At 41.4% G+C, this 22481-nt stretch overlaps 1 long non-coding RNA gene across 24 annotated transcripts in view; it reads right to left on the bottom strand.

Moving 5' to 3' along the window:
• LOC128853747 (uncharacterized) overlaps positions 1-22481 on the bottom strand; it is a 239339-nt gene that overhangs the window by 197079 nt on the left and 19779 nt on the right. For 2 of the 24 annotated variants that reach the window (XR_008452454.1, XR_008452459.1), the window contains 3 exons: positions 21730-21993; positions 20489-20562; positions 12064-15698 (listed from right to left, as the gene is read on the bottom strand). The exons of 14 other annotated variants lie outside the window; for them this stretch is intronic. This is a non-coding gene — a long non-coding RNA (uncharacterized LOC128853747). Of the gene's footprint in view, positions 1-12063; positions 15725-20488; positions 20563-21729; positions 21994-22481 lie in introns of those variants that run through there. 8 more of the 24 variants (XR_008452468.1, XR_008452469.1, XR_008452457.1 and 5 more) reach the window with 7 other exon arrangements.

Here is a 22481-nt window from a genome sequence, read left to right as displayed (position 1 = left end):
ATGTTCTGATATAACAGGAGCACTCACAAACTCATCAGGATTTTGAGAGCAGAAATCTTTGACAGGAATGAGCAACTCTCAGTACCTGCCCTGCGTGTAGTCCTCCCCGGTTTTCCAGACCTCTGAGGGTTCAGGCACTGAACAAGCACAGACTTTTTTTAAGTTATGTCTTTATACCTTACTTTCTAAAGCTTTCCCTGGGATAGGACTTGCAGGAACTGCTCCCCTTAGATCCCACTTTTTTTGGTTTTTTTGGCCAGCTGCAGGCTCTGCTTGTACAAAAATTGGATTCATGTGGAGAGAGCTTTGCTGTTATATTACCACACAAAACAGAAAATAGTCGTATTTCTTATGGTTCACTGTTCTGTTTGTTAGTTTGCAGCCTTGTTTTGGATTTGAAAAGCAGCTACAGCAGTGCATTGCACATCTCTGCAAACTGTGCTTAATATCTCTGCAACTACATGTACGATTTATGTATTAATTGCAAATGGTGTTGTAGCCTCAACATTTAGAGGTAGGAAAGAAAATAGGCAAAAGTCTGGTTCACCCACAGTGAGGGAAACACCCACAGAAATGTTATCAGCACAGCAGGCCAGGAAAAGAACAAGGTTAGATCATAAAACAACAAAACTATCTGAAAAATAAAAACTGCATTTGTCTTCTTCTGACCTTAAGATGAGAGATGCTCGAGAATGTGTAACTCTGATCTCCTGGAGTAGATAAACCGTTCTGATGAGCAGTATGTGCTCAGTCTCCTGCCAGATGGGATTACTTGTTTCACCTCTGCTCAAGCCCGTGTGCAGCTTCTGCAGTCTCACTGTTTTCAGAGGGGATTTTTAAAACTACTTATTCTAAAAAAGCTATATGTGTTCCAGATAGGTTCTTGACATTCATTGCCAGCCAGACACCAGATACATTATACAACCTGTATATATACTACCTAATATACAGTCTGTTCTTATCTGATTTTACGTACAGAGGCTAAACGTTCCAAGTTTGTCGAATCAAAAGTTTTAACAAAAGAACTTTAAGATGAGTGCGTTATTTTAATCACTCGGGGACTGACTGAGGCTTGAATAGCTGGTTTTAGCCTTTCCACCTTACCCATGCTTCCTAGTGTCTTACACCGTGACAAGTCTCAGTAGAATCAGAAGAAAACACAACCCATGCACTTTTTGCTGTAGTCCCAAAAGTGTTAACTTGATCACTTTAATAAGAAAATAAGATAAGAATACTTAGAAATACGCATTTGCAGAATAATCCCTTGCTGAAGGTGAGATCGTAAGGCACCAGACTGCCATGGGTGTTAGGTTCTGTGCATTTCATTAATGACACAGTTCTAGGGATCAACCATCACACTGTGGGCTGAAGAAGTCAGACCTTTCAGCCCTGGAAGGGGATACTGTTCCTTTATTAGCACGTTACAGCTTGTGTCTTCCATCGCTTATTGAGCTATTTATATCATGCGGTATCTTGGCAGTCTAACACCTTTGCCTCTGAGGTCTCGACTGGAAAGTTGGATAAACACAGAAGCATATGGCTTCAGTGGGTCTGAAGGAGTAATGTAGGAGACTCCTGATGTGCTTGATACTGAAGCTACCCAACTGGAACATCATAAAATAACATAAGATGAAGTGCTGGAGCAGAAATGATTGAGCCATTAAATCTCACCCGCAAAATGGACAGCAGAGCATTTACAATGAGTGCCCTCCAGACATGGGCAGAGACCCAACAGCCTCATGGGTTCCATCTCAGGGCCTTGGCACACACGAGGTTGAGTTTTACCTAAATCGCAAGTGTTTGCCACAAGGTTTATCTAAGATATGAAATCGCATTATTGTTTTGCTACCAGCACCACTTCCTCTTTCCATTTTATTTTAGGGAATTCCATGCCCCAGACCAGATTCTACAAGAGGCTCTTGCAGTATCTTAACTTCAGATCTCTCCAAACAGCCTGATAAAGATTCCTCTGTTCTCCAGAACTAGGGTGCATGCAAAGCACAGAGCTGTGCTCCACTGGATTTAATTTTTCTACTGTCCCCCAAGCGTTGGTCCTTACAGACATGGAAAATGGAAGATATCAATGGAAGCATACATTGCCATGAAACAATGCCAGTTTACAACTATGAGAGTCAGGTCCCAGAAGAAAAATAACCCAATTCATCATCACCCTGCAGTTACTTCGTTATTTTGTTCTAATGCAAAGGTTTGCAAAGTACTAAATAAATCAAAATGAGAAATCATTGCTATGAAGGCAAAGCAAGGACAATGACAAATGGAGCCCAAGACTGAGACGAAGAGACTCATGGAAAGATATGAAGCACTGAAGCAATGAGAGTCCACATAGGAGTCACAGGAGTAAAGAAGGTTTTATAGCAGGAAAGACAGACCTCTGAGCCTCTTACAATCCTTCATTTATTATCATCTTTCTTTCCTAAGGCTGTGAGCATAAGACTTTGATTTATACTTCAGAGATTATTTTTTCTAACCTTGAAATGTAGGAAAGAAAATGTAAAGGTTTGTCAAAACAACTGCAGGGAAGCTGTAATGCAGCCTTTGCTTACCTTCTCCAAAGCAGAAGGTGTTTCAAGCTCAGAAGTTAGTAGAGATGCGAGATGTTCAAGACAAATTACCCCCAGCCATTGAGATCCAATGCTGCTGAAATGTTGCTCTTTGCTGGGTGGTAGAGAAACGCAATGGTATGGTATCAGCAAACCTACACAGGGTTATCACAGGAACTAAAAACTGTGAGTTCAGGTGCCAAAAAAAAATATAAAAGGGAAGTTGGCATATTTATACAACCTGAATCGGTTCTCCCCTCAAGACAATCACAAGGCTTGTGCAGATTGTTAGTGGTGTGGGTATTGAAAGAAAGGGTCTGAACCGAGACATGTGAGTGGGCAGAGCGACTTTCCAGCAGTTTTGTTTCAAATGTTGAGTCAAACCTGCAGGCAAGAAGTTACAAGGAAGCCTGCAAGATCCATACCCACATCAAACCTAGCTTGCAGCGTCCACACCAGCAGAAGCTTCATTGTTTTTAAAACCTTTATGAGTTAAATGCCTAACTACTCCGAAGCAGCAACCCATCAGTACCTAGAGTGCTATCAGTCTGATTATTTCACACCCAAGTTTCACATTCACCCAGCTTAACTTCAAGCACCTAAAGAGCATAATCACTGACGAGAGTTAATCAATGAACGGACACAGGCATCTCCAGAGGGCAACTCAGCCCACAGGACATAATTGCCTGCTGAAACCAAGATCTCATTATCTGTAAGAAAGCACAAGTTAAGCACACTTCGGCAGTTCAAGTACCTCAGTTAAGTGTCTAAAGCTTGATGGAACAAATCCTTGCGCAAGAGTCTTTCAAAGACCCTTGTGGTCACTACAAATAATCATAGATTTCAATGGGCTCCGGGTTAGGACTTAACTTCATCCTATTTTGGTAATAAAAAAGTCAAATGCAGCCTTAAGCATTTAAAGAAAAAAAAAAGATGGAATTTATTACACAGCTGAGAAATTTTTGCTGAGATTGCTATTGCTTTCAGTTTATGAAAGCAAAACCTTGTGATATCCCTTTGTAGGGCATATAACAATGTTTTCAGAATTCTCTCTTCTCCTACTGAAATACCAATCCAAGACCTGAAGATCACCTCTAGAAAGAAAAAAAAGTCTGAAAAAAATAAATGGCAGTTTTAATCACTGGCAAGAGAATCTGTACTTTTTTCCAAGTTTAATGTCAACAAAAAGAGATGAAATCACATTCCCCTTCAAACAGTCAAACGTGATTTCCTTTTTTTTATGCCTTTTGTCAGCAGTGCCATCTTTTGAGTTACTCTTAAACGTTGTCATTGCAAATGGAGCTAACACCCATCTACTCTTATTGCCTCACCAAATCATTAATTGCCTTCATAGTGAAATAACAGCAAAGAGACCACAATACTCTTGCTAACAATCCTCTACTGTCACTGAAATCAGTAGGTCATGTACACAAAGCAAGGAGTAGACTTTGACCACGGCAGTGTATTAAGGAATACAGCGGTGAAATGAAAGGTACCATCTACACACAGTGTAAGACATACACATCTACAATTAATTTTCTATATTACTGCAGTGTCTGAAAGCCTTATATCTGAACCAGAATCCCATTCTTCAAAGTGACAAATAAATAGAGAACATAAAAATAGCGTAGTGAGACAAGTACTAAACCTGCCGTGGAACAGACAGAGGCCATAAACCAGACAGACGGGGGAACAACGGCCGTGCAGATTGGTGGGACAAGGAACCCTCAGCACATCAGCTGCTCACCCACCGCAATAAGAAAACCTTTATGAAAGAACTAGAGAAAAGGTTGGGAGTTAGCTTTGAGAGAGCTCCTGCTGAGTGCAGGAAAACCTCCACGGTACCTCTCTCTGTATATAGTAGCTCCACTGCTAAAGGTTTTAGCAGGAACACCACAAAACCTGGTAACCCGAGAGGGTAGAGGGGAGCAGAGGATGAGAGAAGGGGCTCTGAGCAGTCCTGCAAATGAGAAGAGCTTGCTTATTCCTGATATGACTGAGAAGAGGGAAGCAGTGAAGGGACACAAAGACAGCCGGTGACACGGTCAAGGGGACAGGTTAAGGAAGAGACCTCTCTAGAGACCTCACAATACCTATGAGGAAGGAGTTACCAAGATGAGAAAAACAGTTTATGTATACAAACGTGTAAAAATGTGTTGGCCTCAGCAGGAACTAGCAATATTTAGATGTTGGTCAAATAAAAGCATCTACAGAAAAGTATTAGTCAGGAATAACGCTTCAACCTTATAGACAGGGTTTTGTCCATACTGGTCCAGTAAAGTAGTAGCAGAGTGGAAGTAAAAATTAATGTCCGTAGCTTCCTGGGGCTGGAGCTGGTAGGTAGATAGCTTTGAAAAGGAGTCAGAGAAACCTAAATGTTGTCTTCACCTTGAGTTGGATAAAAGGAAACATAAGCTAAGAGATGGAGCAGAATTTAGGCATGTAAATGGTGTTACCCAGATGCAAGGTCTGAGTCAGGGAGAAGTAGGCAGGAGAGAGTCATAGGGACACTCCTCAAAGTGTGGAAGGAGGGTAAGAGGGGTTCTGCTCATGGGCACTGGAAACAGCAAGAGATTAAGAAGGCCAGAGAGGCAGGTTCATGGCTTTCTATGGCTTAAATGCATTCGACTGCAGGAATGCTGCTGGATAACATAAGCTTTGGTACCTATTTTAGATGTAGATGGGTTCTTAAAGACACTTCGGTGTATTTTTTATTAATATAGGCATTTTACTGCTTTTTGCCAGTGCAAATAGCTTTCATGAGCATGCTCCAGGCTGCTGTACTTACTCATCATGCAGCTTTTAATAACCAGGCAGAAGCTGAAGTAGAGAGCAGTCATAACCAGGTTTTTTTTCCTGTAAAATCCTCATGTTAAGAAGAAAGAAATTTGTCAGAAACTGAACTTCTATGCATCATTCATTTCCACTCGTACCAATACTTGCTTCTGCAGTTTGGTAACTGCTTTCTTTCCTGCCCTGCACAGTAAAGTGAAATGAAGGCCAATAATGCCACCCACAGGTGTACGGGTTTATTGCTGCAAAGACATTTGAAACGGGTTTTCTTATCTTGCAGTTAACTGGAATGTTAAATTCTAACTTGACAGTCACTTAGATTCCTCTGAATTCCCCTGCACCTATAGTCAGGACTACAATGCCTGAACTTGTTCTGTACTGCTTTGTTAGAGAGCTTAGAGTTTTGTAGTGCAGCTGCCTTATTTCTGCTGCAATAATTTGGAGGGGGGAAGACTGAAAACTAAACAGGTTACAAACCAGAAATTAAAAATTAAAAACCTCCAGTCTCAGCAATATGCAGATCTGGTGGAAGTGTTTCAACTCATGAATGCAATTCACTTTTTCTTTAATTAAAAACATACAACTGGCACATTTTCATAATATATAGCAGCTTCACCTCATTTGATTTTGCCATTCCTAGCTCAGAGATCCTTCAGCTGTGATGACAAGGACTGTAATGATTTAAGGTTTCTTCGTTACAGAGTAGGGCAAGAACCATCCGAAATCAGAGCTCAGTCTTTAGGTACCACTGAAACGGGGGGAGTTCTGCTTACAAATACAGTACTCACTATCTTATTTCCCTTATCCATGTTTATTAACAATGTTGGAATTGAAACCTCTTCAATGATTGTTATCCAAATATTAAAATAGGTTTTCATGTTTAAAGTAAGAGATTCAAGAATATTTATTATCTTACTCTAACTCTATTCTCTCAGAGCCACAGCCCTTCAGAAGCACAGTCTAGCAGAAAGGCTCAGGATCACACTGCACTGCAGAGAAGGAGGGAACATTCCCTCTTATAAGTTATCTTTCTCAATATCAACCAAGGTAGGCCACTCAGGGGAGATAAAGCTCTGGCACTCTGCATAGATATATAATTTCTCATAGGCTGTCAATCAATTCCAGCCACCTCCTAACCAGACTCACAAGAGTGAGCTCTGAAGTCACCAGGACACGCCATGGCTCTGTGTGCCATAAATGCTTCCTGCATCCTGCTGCACCTCAGACCCTTGCAAAAGATCCACTCATCCAAATTTCCTAGCGTTTCCCATTGGTACAGACTGAGGCTCCAGACATAGGTGTCCTCACACAAAAAAATTGTAGGAGTCAAAATCACAAAGAAAATAGGCAAGTGTAGGGTTTGATACTACAAATGTTTTGCCCAAAACAGACTAGTTGGATCCAAACGGTATTCACTATGTGAAACAAGGATTGTATATGCCAAGATTATCATGAATGTCCACATCAACGGAGTAATTAAAGAAAATTTCTCTATTGAACTGACTTGTCTGAAACACGTTTATTGTGAGAATTCAAAGATAAGCTATAGCATCCTGCACTTCATCATGGCAGACAACTTATGTGATGGTTTTCTTGTGTGCAGTTGGAGATATGGCACCTACATTCAAAAGTCTATATCTCAGCACAGTATTAATATCATTCTATTTTACACGTAGCAGTAACTCTTCATACATTCATTGAACTCAAATGTTTATATTATTGTAACTTAATGCACGGAACACACATCAGCTGAGGCCAGATTCTAGTTAAATTAGAGAGACAGAGTAAAGAACATGAAATTGTTCTAACTTAAGCTCAGAGGCAGACACAATAAATACCTATCAGGCTAAGTTGAGAAACAGCGAGGGTGAGGGATTTCATCTTCAGTAAACTTACTTTCAAGGCGACAGCCATCTGGGTGATCTTGAGGACACATTATCTGACAGCATGATTGGATTGTGCTCAAACGGTCTGTCATTGAGTAAGTGTCAGTGTGCATGGACTGTTGCGTTTATGCCTCCATCCATCATAACCAGTACTGCTTGCTGACTTGCTAAATAAAATGTGATTCACCAGGAAAATACAAGAGAAAGCAAATGCTGATTCACTGGGTGATTTGAGTGGCAACAGAGACTGTCAAAGCAAGTTTGTGACTGGAGAAGTTGAAAAGGTTGGTGCATCTGGTGACACATCCACATTACTGAATCTGGAGAGTAAGTTTTCAGGAAAAAGTTTTTCTTGACAATTTTTCCACGGGGAACAACAACACAGAGTCTCCCTTCCTCCATGGAAGGGCTTTGTCCATTTGGCGTTGGACAAAGGTGAGGAGGTGCTACGCAGGGCACTGCAATTAAACAGCCTAAACTTCACTGAAAGTAGTTTTACACAAGGCTCTCGCCTATTCACAAATTTTCCATCCCCTGGGCACATCCTGCATCTGAACACTAGGACAACATAAAATCTGTAAGAGCTTGTGATTGCCACAGGAGAGGAGGAATCTGCATAAATAATTTGAAACAATTAAGTAGAATAGCCATGGATGAAACCTCTGAGGATCTTCAGATAATCCAATCTACCCGTGCCTGAAATTGGATACCCAGTAATTAAGCTTTTAAGTAAATCCTAGAGCCACATTTATAGTCGAAATCTTAACCTGTCTAAAAGAAACATTAAGTTGTAACACAGGAACACCAGCCCCTCAGTGTGCCACAATACACTGTGGGTTCCAAGACAAGCAATGACAAATGCTAAAGTCTGTGCATTTGAAAAAAAAGACTCACAATATGGAATTGGAGCTTCCCAGCACCTACTGGAAACAGCTACTGGTTAACGGTTGTTAACAGAAGAGAACTGCTCAGAAAAGCAATTAATTCATTCTAGAAATCTGCAAATTGGTACAATTTCCTTTGGGGGCAAAAGAAATGGTACTAAGGAAAAGAGATATTTAAAAAATGAATATGTAAAATGTTTGCTCAGGAGACTTTGCGGAGCCCTTCCCCAGGAGCTAGTAACACCCGCATCACAAGACTTGACTCAGATGAAGAGCTTCACAGGGAGGAAGGCCAGATAGCCTGCAACCAGCGCAAGGGCATTTCTAAGACCTGTATCGTAGGGGATACCACTGCCAGTCTTCCAACAAGCTTAGATACTTCTTTTGCTCCCTCACTATTATGTGTCGAGTGCCTACAGCTCCAAAGGTTCAGAAGCAGAACTGAAAAAGAAAAATCCTACTTTGCTTTCCACATATTTAAAGCTAAATCCACTTCAGCTAAGCTACAATTTTCTGAGAGTTTCCTTCGCTGGCAGCCTTGCTTTGAAGCAGCTCCTCCCTCTACATCCTCTCCTCCTGCACAATCCCAGCCACCTGCACACCGCTCTCAACTGTTTCTTCAGATGTGCCCTGAACTGAACTGGAAAATGGCTTAAAGATGGGGCTTTAAAAGTTACCGTTACTTTCAGCAGTTTATTTTTTCAGCCGTGTGAACTCCAAGCACAGCTCACAATCATTGATGAGCCCACAGGGTTAAGAACAAGCACATGGAAAGGAATACTCCATGACCTGCCCCAGCCTTCAAGGCAGAAGCTTGCAAAATTACACTCCAACAGAGACCAAACAGGATGTCACGATATCCTAACACAAAGTTTCACACTGGGGCATTTTCAAAGCACTACATTGATCCTACCTACCCCGGACCCACCCCAACCGCACAGGGAGCAAGGCTCTCTTTTTCTCAATAAGGAAAACCTGCAAAAACATGGTACCGATAGACCTTCCTGGACTGAAAGACAATTATAAGTGGTATTAACACCACTGGAATATCAAAAAGGAAACCTGAGCAGAATTCCAACAAGAAACAGATAAATACCTTGGCAGTTGTCCAGCAAGTGCACAGCTTGGATTCATCTGCAGAGAATGCTGATAGGAAACTTCAAGTGCAAATACTTTTCCAGTAAGTAATAAACCAGAAAAGTGATATTTAAGGGGGAAAAAAAAAACCCAAAATTTTCTTCTGCAGTTTGCCATAGCGTGACTCAGACAACACAACCCATAACGCACAAGCATTCAGTCTGCTGTATCCGCAGGATCACATAACAGCTCTCAGAAGCATGGGGGAAGTCACTAGCAGCAAAGGTTGACAACACAAAGGTAGCAGGTCAGAAAAAATCCTTCAGAGCACACCATAGGTGCTGTTTTGCTTCACTGAGCCATCGCAACCAACCTGTCAGTGTACTAACGCCATGGCACATGGCAACAAACTAAGCTTCCAGCCACTTTCCATCCCTTAAATACACCTATACAGCCTTAAATAATACCAGTTTACCTCATTCCAGCCAGCGTAAACTCTTTCCAAGTTCTCTACAGCAGCCGGTTGCCCCGACTTCCTTCTTTATGAGCCCCACACGAGCTCAGTTTTGCTCAGGTGGTCCCTCTCTTCCCTTCCCTTCCCTTCCCTTTCCTTCCCACAGGGATGGGTTTGGCCCTGAGCAGGTTCAGCTGTGCTTGTTCTGTCTTCAAGAGATCACAGGTGTCACTAAATCTGCCGGTCAGCGTTGCGGTGAGACACCTGTGGCTGTGCACTGAGGAGATGCAAGGGCTGATGCATTAATTAAAACCTAATACATTCCTTTGGAATTTGCTTTGGAATTTTGCTCAGCTTTGGCTTAAATACAGTTCCTTAACACTTCAATGAGTCTAAAGAAAGAGTTTCTGAAAGACTCCACTCTCTGTGCTATCAGTGGCACAGGCATTGAAGGAAAGGTTGCACAGCCCAAAGACTGCAGGAAGAGTCTCTGGAAGAGACCTGGAAGAGTCCTGGAAGAGTCCAGCCTCTGGAAGAGTTTCCTGTAGGGGAACAGAAACTCCTTGTAAGGACAAGAGTGACATATCTGCCTGTTGGACTCTACACTCCAAGACTTGTGCCCCTTCCCAGGACCCCACTCCAACACAGCGACGAATAGCTGCTGTGCTTAGTCCAGAAACTAACACTGCCCCAAATGCTTCATCAGCACAGACATGGCTGGTACTGCCAGGGGACACCTTCATGTGAATCCAGGCTGGGGATTCAGGCAATGTTCACAGAATCACAGAATCACCAGGTTGGAAAGGACCCACTGGATCATTGAGTCCAACCATTCCTAACACTTCCTAAACCATATCCCTAAGCACTTCATCCACCCGTTCCTTAAACACCTCCAGGGAAGGTGACTCGACCACCTCCCTGGGCAGCTGTTCCAGTGCCCCATGACTCTTACTGTGAAGAATTTTTTTCTGATATCCAGTCTGACACTCCCCTGGCACAGCTTGAGGCCATTCCCCCTTGTCCTGTCCCCTGTCACTTGGGAGAAGAGCCCAGCTCCCTCCTCTCCACGACCTCCTTTCAGGTAGTTGTAGAGAGTAATAAGGTCTCAATGTTCTCATGGAAGACAAGATTCAGACAGAGATAGATGCATCCTTGGTAAATGCCTGGCTACAGAGGGCAATTTTGACCTCCTTGATCACAAGATGATGTATCTTGAGTTGATGGTCAAAGCCAAAGCATACTTCATAAAGAAAGGAAAGAAATCCTTGCCCGTTTCTGCTAGAGTGAGGGGGTTTCCAGTAGAGAAGTATGATAATAAGGAAGAAAGTCTACAGGCAGCTAAAAATTATGATGGATTCAGCAAGAACCTAAAAATCTGTTGGGCAGATTTGTCCCTAATAGGAATAAGGAGGGCATGAATAGCCCATCCCTTCCAGCAACCTTTCTGTCTGTGTACAAATGTAAGAATTAATAAACAAGGAAAGTTCTGTTTACGTCAGGAAAGCAGAGGATGGTGATTCAAATAGGAGAGGTTGCTTAGGTACACTTTTTCAAACTAACTAGCCCTGCCAAGAAAAATGCTGAAGAAACTTTGGGATGATCAGTGATTTTTTGAGAGCAGATGGCCTCTTCCCTTCTCTGTCAGTGACAACAGTTGTTTTATGTAGGGTCGGGGCTAAGCAAACCCGCTGCTCTTAGCAGGCAGACAGATTCCACTGCAGGAGAGAAAGAGAAGTGTTAAGGAAGTTCGGAACTGTTGTGCGTACACTGCCTGCTGTAAGGTGCCTTACAGGGCAGCAGATTTGCAGCAGATACCTGGAGTTGTTCCCAAAAAAATGTCTTTCCAAAATTCCCAGTGAAAGCAGAAACACAAAAAAAACACTTAGAAACAATTAAGGGAAGCTTATTTGGACTGATTTCTTTTCGCCAGGCAGATGCGAGCCTGGATTCCTTGAAATTGTTGTGGGGTTTTGTGAAAATTCAGCTTCAATTCAGTTGAAGCCATTTCCTCCTCAAGTAAACAAAGATTTATTGGATAAGTGCTTAACCCATCTGAAAAGAAAACAGTTCGAAACGCCCACAGCTTTGGGGGCATTACATGGTTTTTATGGCATTTGCATAAAGAGGTTTGTTTCCACGTTTCTTTCCATTTGAGAGCATTTAAATTCTAGTCTGAGAGTTGGGTATGTTCAGAGCCAACTTTGCCACTTCTGTTTATTATTCTTGCTAGTCATACAATAGTCTCAACTCTTATTATATTTGCTTTGCTTTTTATGAATTTGAAGTGGTGATATTTTTTAATAAATATCTTCCCAGTCTCACATAAAAACAATTAAAGATTTCTGATACGCTTTAGATAAAGCAGTCGTTATTTTTATCATGACTCCTCTTTTCAAAACAAGCATGGCTAATCCTTCCGATTTGTCTTCAAGGGACTTCATTATCATGACCCAATTATTCCTGAAAAAGATTGCTGGGAAATTTCTGTCTGGATGGTTTGCTCTCAGAAAACACAGTTATCACAAAACCATGAAAGATTTTGTATCCCTTAGAATGGTTGTCTGGCAAAAAAAAAAATAATCAGATTAAATATTTCCTTGTCAATTAGCGTGATGAGATCTTCTTTATTGCCCCGTTCTGTTCCTCACTGGATAAAACGCAGAACTGCATTAACCCAAGGTGTGCAGGTGATGCTGGGAATTCTAGGTCATGTATTTCATTTTAAAAGGGCAGACTACCATTTTAGTTAACATTTTCTGGCTTTAACTTTGAATTCCTCAGATAAACAAAAGTAAAACTCATAGAATTTCTTGAAAATAATATAAAAAGGAGTGAATAATATAAAAAAAAAAAAGGAGTGAATAATATAAAAAGGATGTTCCTCTCATTTTCACACTTTTCCACCATGCTGAATGTTCTCAGCTGAGGATGGGATCCAGTCTCAGTGGTCTGTCCCAGGAAAATAAGGTGTTGTCCACGGACAGCCCGTCTGCTTGGACAGAAGGATTTATAAGATCTCAGCAGAGCTTTGACTAACTCTGTTTGCTAGGAGATGTTTGAAAGATGTTTAAATTGCAGTGAGTAAATTTGGAATTGTACCTGGGAAGTTCTGATTTTAAACTAGACATGTAGCAAAAATTCCAGTAAAAACCACAAACAAATAGACACTCTTCACAAGTCATACAACCCCTATCGAATTGCTGTGACATTAATGAAACTGCCTCCTGGAGAGACTAGAAAGTTTGACATAAACCTGGCCGATCTCAAAATGATATCAAGGTGTTTTAAAGATAAATTTTCCTGTTTATAATCCATCAGCATAGCCTCCTGTGAGAGACTCAGCTCCACAGCCCACCTCCAGGCACGGGAATGGTGAGCTCTCTATCTATGAAAAATGAATGTATATTTTATCCAGCTTCTGAACACTGAATGACCATACACTTTACTGAAATGTTATTTCTTTTTATAACTATGTAACAGCTTAAGGGGAAAGAAAAAGAAACGATATGCTGTCACTTCGGAGAGCTTTTATTGTAATCAACCTTACAATGCTTTTTGTTATACAAAAGAAAGAATGTTTAATCTCTCTCGGTTGGCATTTTCCCTCCACGGTTTTACTGCTTACAATGGGAGCTTTCCCTTTGACTGTGGTGAAAATAGTGTCAAACCCAATTATGAGGCACCACTTTTAGTCTGGATTCATTTGGGATGTCTTAAGGGATGTGGGGCGAAAAAAAGGATTCCTTTGAAGGGGGACCTTGTACTTACTGTATGTTTCACTTCCCATGAATACAGTCATCTCTAAAATGTGTTTCATTTGGCTGTCATAAATCCTTGCATAGTATATGGTTTGAATAATTAAAAAATATATTGTTGAACTGAGATCTCCATAACACTGTTCTTCATAAAATTTCCCTGAATGCTTTCCGGATGTGCAGTCTTAAGTCATTCCAGGTAGGAAGGGAAGAGGCAACAGAGGTCTTGAAGCAGAGCCACTCAGCTAGTGCTCAGAACTGCTGCGCTCTTCAGAGAACTGACATTTCAGCTTTTTCTTCTTTTTTTTCATGTCCGTTTAAAAAGAAATGAAACAGTTTGTACATAATGAGCTCTGGCCTGAATATTTTCTAAAGCTTAGGCCAAATTCAACCTGTGAGTTTTGGAAAAGGTTATTAGAAAGTTACAGTGCAAGAAACTCCTCTGTACTTTCAAATTTATTCCAGGCCTGCAGACTGGCAGACAGAAACTTCACAAGAATATTTAGTTTTGTTCACAGAGAGCCAAACAAGTGATTTCTGTCTGCATGACTCCATTGGTACTGGGAGAAGTAAACAGCAAAGAAGAAATGTAGCTCTCAACAGACACTATCATAGACTGAAGTACCACGTAGTGAGCAATGCCTGTGTCCTTCACCAAGAACCACAGACGCCTCATCCATTTAGAGAAGTCCCATAAAAGAGAATAAATTAATTTATGTTGTTACATTATTTTCTCTGCTCACCTTAGCGGTATTTTCCAGACTAAAGAGAACATTACAGATAAATGTCCAGATTGAATCTCTGTATCCAACTGAAGCCAAAGTTACGCTTGCGTTTCCAATCTCTGCCTCAGTGACATATAAAGGGGTATCACAAATAGAAAAGTGAATGTGTTGAGTTGCATTAACAGACATCATGTTGGGAAGATGCTGGAAATTAATGCCTTGGTTCCGTTTGAGGCCCTGACAGTGACAACGGTGCTTTGTTTATGGTTTGGTTTTCACAGTCAAATTTCTTCTCCTTGCCTAGGAAAGAAAAGACTTTTTTCTTTATTTATTGTTCAGGAAGAAACACTTAGTTTATAATAAGTGGATTTAACTGTTATCTTAAGAGTTGTTGTACCTAACATAAAATGCACCAAGGACAGACTGCCAGTAATGGAGCCACCAGAACTGTATTTTAGTAGCAGCTACAAACCAAGAGAAATGGTGTGCTACTTTTGCTAGATATATTTATGAATTGCTGACACACAAAATCACATCAAAGGGTCACACTATCTGTGCAGCTTTCTCCGCCGTATATTGTGTAATTCCATCAGTGGACTGCAGCTCCAGTACAAGGTGATGACCTGGCCTCGGTTGAAGAGTCTGTGTTTAGTGACGGATTAGGAAAAATATCTTGCTATTCCAAACATAATAGAAGTTAAAATACTTCAGTCAAATAACAGAAATACTTCCACAAAATTTACTAAAAATAGGCGAGGATTTCAAAGGAATCCAAAGAGTTACACGTCTGGTTTTCCCAGCTTTCTGTTCAGGCTCGGGCTCTGACCACTTTAGTGCCTCTAGCTGTCCAAACTAAGGCTGCCGTGCCGTCCCCGCTAGGTTGGATTGCAGCTCTCGCTTTGCGCAGCTCCTTGTGAGGTTAGCAAAGAGGGTCCTGACAGGTCGTGTGGAAGGACTGTCATCTTCACAAGAGTGTCCTGCAGGTCACGGAGAAACTGCGCTATTTGTCTGCCTTGTGGGGGTAAGTTCTGAGCTGTGAATAGCAAATGACCAGAATAAACATGGTGTTTGACAGCCCAGTGGCTGAAGGGTTTTGGCACACGCTAGTCAAGAAACATTTCTGCATGTGTCACATACAGGGTGCCAAAGCCAAGCGTGCAATTTTCTAGCCACGTACAAATGAAAATATAGGTCATAAAATAGGTCAAAAATAAATCCCTTATGCTGGCTAGTTTCTCATTCAGTATTTTGATCAATTCTGATTGAGATCCTTATGGATTAAAGGAGAAAGGATAAAAAGCGGACATAAGAGAGATTGTGTTAGATAAGCCCTCATTTCTCCAATAGGTGCTAGATAGTAAATAATCCAGAAGATTTGCAGGGCTGGAGAGCTTTCTGGTCTGCTTCAGACATTTCTTAGTCTTGTGTTACAAGTAAATGCAGGAGGCAGGTCACATTTATACTGCTGCTCTGTAACCTTCCAGATGATAGGTAATTACTCATAAATGTGTCCTACAGACACTCCAGGGATCCATCTGCACGCATCTGACTGAGTGGATGATTCTGGATGGATTCAGAAGAGAAAAGAGCTGTGTGAAGAACGGTGCAGTTAGAGGATGCTTAGTAATTCAATTTTGCAGTCTCTGAATGGAAAACAAATAGAGCAATGATAATAAGGGCTAGTGATATAACAATGGTTCCTTTGGAAAACAAATAATTGTAAAGCCATGGAAAAGCAAGGAACTGGCCAAGCTGGAGAAAGCAGCACACCCTTCAGCTCCAAGACAACACCATCTATGGCCACAGCGGGCCTGAGACACACTTGTCCAACCTATAATAAATTCTACCACACTTTAATGATGTACCTCTGGCCTTCACTATCTTTTTACTGGAAGTCGTAATACCATTTTTCATCTGTTCCTTATGGTAACGGTGACCACACTGATTACTGCTGAAATTAAGCTCAGGTCTCTACTGCGGCAAGCGCAGTCTGCTGCCTCCCGGGCAGGTGGGCTGGGCTGGCAAAGCCTGCGCGGAGCACAGGGAGCAAGAGTGGTGAAGTGAGATGCTTAAGATGTGTGGAGGTGGGAGTACGGAGCATATGATCGTCTATTCTGACTGACTGGAGACAACCAGAGAAAGAAATAATCCCCCAAATCATCCAGGATAAGTCAGAGCACTATGCTGCCTTCTCTGATATTAATAGTAAGGCGTGCAATTAATTCAACTCAAAAAGACTTTTGCACTGACCGTCACTTTTCTGCTGCTGGATAGAATCACTGTGCAGTTTTCTGAAGAAGGAAAACTTCATAGCTGAGACACAGGTGGGCAGCCAGGTGTGATAAAACTACAGGGATCCAGCTCAGAGAAAATGAGAATCATCTCATACAGGACTTGGAAATGGAATAAACCGGTTATTTTTACAAACTGAATATCAACACATAACTCATAAGGAATAATGCAGCAAGGAGCAGCATTTGCAGCTCAACATATTCCACGGCTATCTAAAAAAAAAAAAAGAGGCAATGAAAGCAGATGGGAGTAGCACAACTGAAGCACCTCAGAGTTTTATTTAACCACAGCAGAAGTATTTTGAGAAGCAGAGAAGACAGCACAGCAACTGTGCTATCTGTAGTTATGTATTCTGCCTTCTGCACTCTCCACCATAATGGGAGATGTGACCCTGTCCTCTGCTGCAGAAGTGATGGTCATTTCGTGCTGTCATTAAGATGCAGAATGAGAGCTGCTCTCGCTCTCTCATGGACACTTACACAATTCTTTGCAGTTTTGGCCAAGCCACACTAGTCTGTTGGACTGGAGTTTTCTTTGTCCCTCAGGACAGAAAAACTGGACCAATTCCTCTGAGCAGAGAGCCAGGTATTAATTATCATAAGGTGGATTTGAAAAGTATCATTTGGCTCAGCTTTTTTCCTTCATTTTTCGACTCACACTAAATCCTTGAATCCGTTGCTGCTCACTCCATTGCATGGAACGGCACACCATTCAACATTATTAAGCATGGCCAAAAAGATTCTTAATATTAAAAATAGGGAGCAAAATGTGAGCGATTGCTTGAGAAAGCATTTCTTCACTTATGTCTTACGATCTGCAATAGAAAATTTTGCAATGAACCACAGCTCTTTGTCACTTGGAAGTTCAAGATTGACATTCTTATGGCATTGTACTTTTCCACTACAGCAAAATCTCTGGTATTACCCTTGAGGCACATAAAGAGCTCAAGCCAGGGGACTAGACCTTCTGCAGGATTAAGGTCCTATATCTACTCCAGTTTTAATGAATCCCCTGTACCAATCTGACCCCATGGTCATATGGTTTTCCCACTCCCTTGTAAAGAAATATTTGTTTTGGTTTTCAATGCATTCAAGAATTTCAAATGAGCACCCACCACTCTTCTCTGAGAAGAGACAGACCCAAGCCTTTCTCTGCAGACTAGGTCTCAGTGAAAATAAACTGTAAGTCAGAAGTGGCCAAGTCCACTCTCAGCCCTCTGAAGGATTCCACAGTGTTTAGCCTTCGGAAGCTGTCTCTCCTGATAAGCAGAGGCAGCAGGCTGCATTATTATACCCTCTCCCAGCCACACTCATGTGTTGGCAATTGAAAATTACTACCAAAAAATTAAGACAAGATGTTTTTAAGCCTCACAGATAATTGCTCATCAGATTCCTACCATCAATTATTCCACCTGCCTGTAATGGCTTTAGACGCTTTCATCTTTCTCTCAGCGGATTTACCTACTGCTTTGCATTTAAATTCACCTTGCCTTTGTAAAAGCACAATCAAACTGTAAGCAATAAATGAGCCAGACAAAACCAAACATGCTGCTGTTTTCTCAGTTTTCTCTGCGGTCCCAAGCAAAGGATGTTTTTATACTCCTTTGAGAAAGCCGTTCCGCTCTGCCCATTTGAATAACTATTTGAAAACAAACGAGTAGGATTGTAGCAGCCACCTACCCCTCATCCTTAGAAGCAGCAGGAAAATCCCATCTATCCATAAATATTTGTTACAATGATAGTTCTGAAAATAAAGTAGGAACATTCCCTGCCCATGGCAGGGGGCTCGGAACTAGATGATCTTTCAGGTCCCTTCCAGCCCTAACTATTGGATGATTCTATGATTCCCTATCAAGCCAGGCTCCAGTATCCAGCTTTCTTATGCCAATCACCGTCTATTTGACATGCTTCATGCTCTCTTCATTAAGGTGATGAAAGGCTTTATGTGATAATAACCTTCTTCCACTGACCAAGGGTACCTGCTCCAGAGCAACACCGAAGGGCAACATCCATATCCAGCACAGCAAAGGAATGGACTTTCACGAGATACAAAGAGTCTGTGGATTTCACCAAAAGAAGATTTGGGAGATTCAAAGTCATTCTGTACATGGGTAGCAAGAATTGCACCGCTGCCTCAGGTAGAGTGAACACTAAATTACTGAGGCACTTGTTAGCTGAAACACTAACATTGATATTTTTGCAATTTTCCTAGTCTGCAGTTATTCTGTGCAGACACCACTGCCAAACTGGAAGCTTCTACTTGAAAGCATATCTCAGAATTATGATATGTTGTATTTGCATAGCAAAAAAAGTAATAATCATTTGGGAGCAATATATTTCCCCACAGCTATGCACAAGCAAACTATGCCACCTACAGATGTGTGTATATTTCTCTGTCCTAAGATTGAGGAAAAAAACATTTGCATTCTTGCAATACAAGGAATCCTTGGCTAGAATTTTTATCTGGTGAAATAATGCTAAAGAAGGAAACATTGGAGTTCTGTCTGCACCATTGGGACTACAGAGGCAAGCAAACTCTATTACAGCCACCGCCTTATCAAAGGAAAGCTAAATCTCCTCATTAAATCTTGGTTGTTATTTTCAAGAAGACTCTGTACTGCAGGCAAAGTTACAGAGAAATGTGCAAATGAGTGGTGAAGGGGGGAGCAAGGGGGGCACGTGCAGAGCCACACATTCTGCTGGGTGGAAGGACATCACCCAGGGCTTCACCGCTGAAGTCTCTACCCGGGAACATTTATACTGTTGTAATGATGGGTACCAGGTACAGCCAGGACTGGTTCTAGATTGATGTATTTTAGCCATCGATCCCAATATTAGGCATTTGTATACAATCTGGCATTGCTCCATCTTACCTTAAAATTAAAAACCAAATTAAAAAAAAAAAAACCACATGTACTTTTTCCTCCTGCATAGATGCTAACACCTCTTTGGACTGCAAAAATTCACACAGGGAGGTTTTGTTTGATAAGGACATACGTCAAAGCCCACATTTACAGAAAAGCGTCCAATAAATGGACAAATTATTGATCAGCGAAATCAAAACTAAAGTACAATCCAATGGAAATGTCATTGAACCCAAATTTGTGTAATAATTTTTAGTTATTGTCTGTATCCCTGAGCAAAATACTTAACCCTCAATTCAGCTGAACTCCTAACCACCTAAGTAACACATGTAAATCCTACAAGACTGGATCTGCCATGCTAAAGTAGAGCCCTCATTACTGTCTCTATGCCTCTTACTAGTTTGCCATCTATTAAAAAAGCTGTAAATTTAGACCTGCTTTCCTACAGCTTACTTTTTTTGGAGGAAGGGGAAAAGCAGAGAAGAGGAAGAGGGAATGAGGTACAAGAAGAAAGACTGTGACAGGAGGATAATTATGCCTATCTTTTTTTTTCTTTTTCTTAAAATATTGTCTTGTGGGGGATGCGGTTTGAAAGGAGCTTAAGAGGTTTCCAGTGATTATTTTTAAAGTACATAGAAGTAATCTAAATGGTTGGTAAAATGTTCACCAGAAGCTATAACATGTTTATACAATGATAAACTAGATATTAAAATTGCTTTTTCAGTATTTCAATGCGAGAAACTGCCTAGTGCTTTTACTGGCACTCTTAAGAAATGTTAATAAGACCTTTTTCCTCCTACATTTTAAATGGAAGATATGCAGCATAAACACAACGGCAGGTTAATTTCTTTACTCTGCTGGGATATCCAGCTAAGCTCCTACTGATCAGAGAGACTTTTGTTTACACATTCTGTATAAAGTTGTCCAGCAAACTCCCAGTGAACTCATGCCAGGATCCAAAACTCAGTGTATTCAATGGACAATAAGAGCTTTCCCTTGGCACCTCCTCCCCCTGCTCTAACCCAGCTGGGGGCTACTAATTCAAATATCAGTGATAAGTGAGTTTATAATTTAGGAGTCTAGTAAATTATACTGAAGGATTGTTAAAAAATTATGGTAGTGATACTTTAGGCTAAACTTTTATCTCAATTCAGGTGGAATGAACCTAACTTTAACTCCCTTTACTGGAGGCACTAACCTCTAGGCAGGACTCCCCATCACTGCTGGCCAGGCTGGAAGGGTCAAACATGTCTGTCTTTAGGTTATGATATGCTGCAAGAAAAGGTAAACCCAGGATCAGTCCGGCCTTACTGAAAGCTCACTTCAAAGTAAGCTTTTAATTTATTCTGAACTGTTTGGAATACCCTGTTGCCAAAAAAAAAAGCTGAAGTCCTCATCATACTTACACAGGCTCAATTGCCTGACTGTTTAGTTACCTGTATAACAGAAGGGACAACCTATGCCTTTAATTCTTAAAATAAACTGCTAGGAAAGCATTAGCGTTTTTGCAAAATAAGTTGGATTGGGGTTTTTTTGGCGGTTCAGTTGTGGTTTTCTGAGAGCAGACTGGATTGACTACAAAAGGGAAGGCAAGTTAAAAGTAAAGTCTATAAAAAACTAGTGTTTCAAGGAGCAAGTGCATGTACCTTGGAAATCTTTGTTGATTGTTGCTAATATCTATGATAATTAAGCTAAAAATACCCACAAAGCAATAGAATTTGCAGAGATGATGCTATTGTCTTAAACAAATAACGAAGCAAGGAACAGTTAAATTGATCCCACGACTCTCATTTCAATAATAAAGCAGCAACAGCGGTTAATCTATAGCACTCAGTTTAGATTACAAACCTAAAACCGAATGGGCAATTTCATGAGAGCCAATACAGCTGAGAGAGAAACGCGGGGAAAGAAGCCATCCCCTCTGAAATCAAACCATCCTGAGAATCTCTTGCTGCTCTCTACCCAGAGGCATAACCAGGGAAGAGGTCTCACAAATACCAGGTACATCCGTACGAAGCCTTCCGTATTCAAGCAATTCCCTTTTGTTTTACCCCAGAGGCTACCAGGGAACAGCTGGCTGATCCAGGTCCCTGGTACCAAGGCTGCCTCGGGTGCTCAGGGTGCTGCTCCAGCCCCAACACAGGGGTCGCAGCTGAGGGGGTGAGGAGTAAATTCACTCCCACATCTGCCCGTGCCCAGAGCCCAAGGAATCACACTGATATTATTGTCAGAGAGGCTCCAATGCATGAGACACGCACATCCCTGTGGACACGAGGAGCCGAATGAGCAGATGGGGGAAAGTTGGGGTTTTTTTCCTCTTTTTATTCTTGTCCCCGAAATCAACACATGAGCTGAAAAGCAACCAAACTCACCCACAGATACCGGCACTGCCTGGAAGAGACAGCTCTCTTTCTAAATTAGATTCTTTCAAACACTTACACAAATCCATAGATATCACAGGGCCTGTAGAGCTGGAGCCAATGAACATCCACAGAAGATGCTGTAGGTGAAGGAATGAAAGGCTTTCCTCATCTCTGCTGGCAGCTGTATGGAGCTTATGGGAGTAAGAACTTTCTGTTCTCACTGAAGGTAGCAGGCAGGACTATAAATATTCACACAGAACATATTTACTGAAGGATTGAATGCCATACTGACAGCCATGTTTTTATGGTAGGAACATATTTCACAGCTACTAGGAACTTTCTGAAATAAAATTAGAGAATCAGAGAATAATTGAGGTGAGAATAAACCTAAGAAAGACTCAGCACAGCCTCCTGCTCAAAGCAGGGCTTTGATGCTAAGACAGGTTGCTGATGGCCTTGGCCTGCACAGTTCTGACAAATTTCAAGGAAGGAGATCCCGTAGCCTCTATTCCTGTGCTGTATAACTCTTACACTTATGATTTTTTTCCATCAATCAAAGGATGGAATTTCCCTCGCTGCAATGCCTGACCACTTCCTCCTCATTTTGTAGCATGTTGATGTGAAGAGTCTGACTCCATCTTCAGTACAATCCCAGTTCATTAGTGGAGGACAGCAATTAGATGCCCCCTTGTCTTACCTTCTCCAGGCTAAGCAAATCCAGCACTCCTAGCCTTTCATGATATAGCCTGTGCTCCAGTCTCATGAAGATCCCACTGACCCTCTGCTTGACTTGCTTCCACTTCTTCACCTCTCTCTGGCACTGAGGTA

Source organism: Cuculus canorus, chromosome 15 (genome assembly GCF_017976375.1).
Source record: "Cuculus canorus isolate bCucCan1 chromosome 15, bCucCan1.pri, whole genome shotgun sequence".
Taxonomy (NCBI): domain Eukaryota; kingdom Metazoa; phylum Chordata; class Aves; order Cuculiformes; family Cuculidae; genus Cuculus; species Cuculus canorus.
The sequence above is the reverse complement of the archived record's forward strand: the minus strand, read 5'-3'. Positions and strand labels throughout refer to the sequence as shown.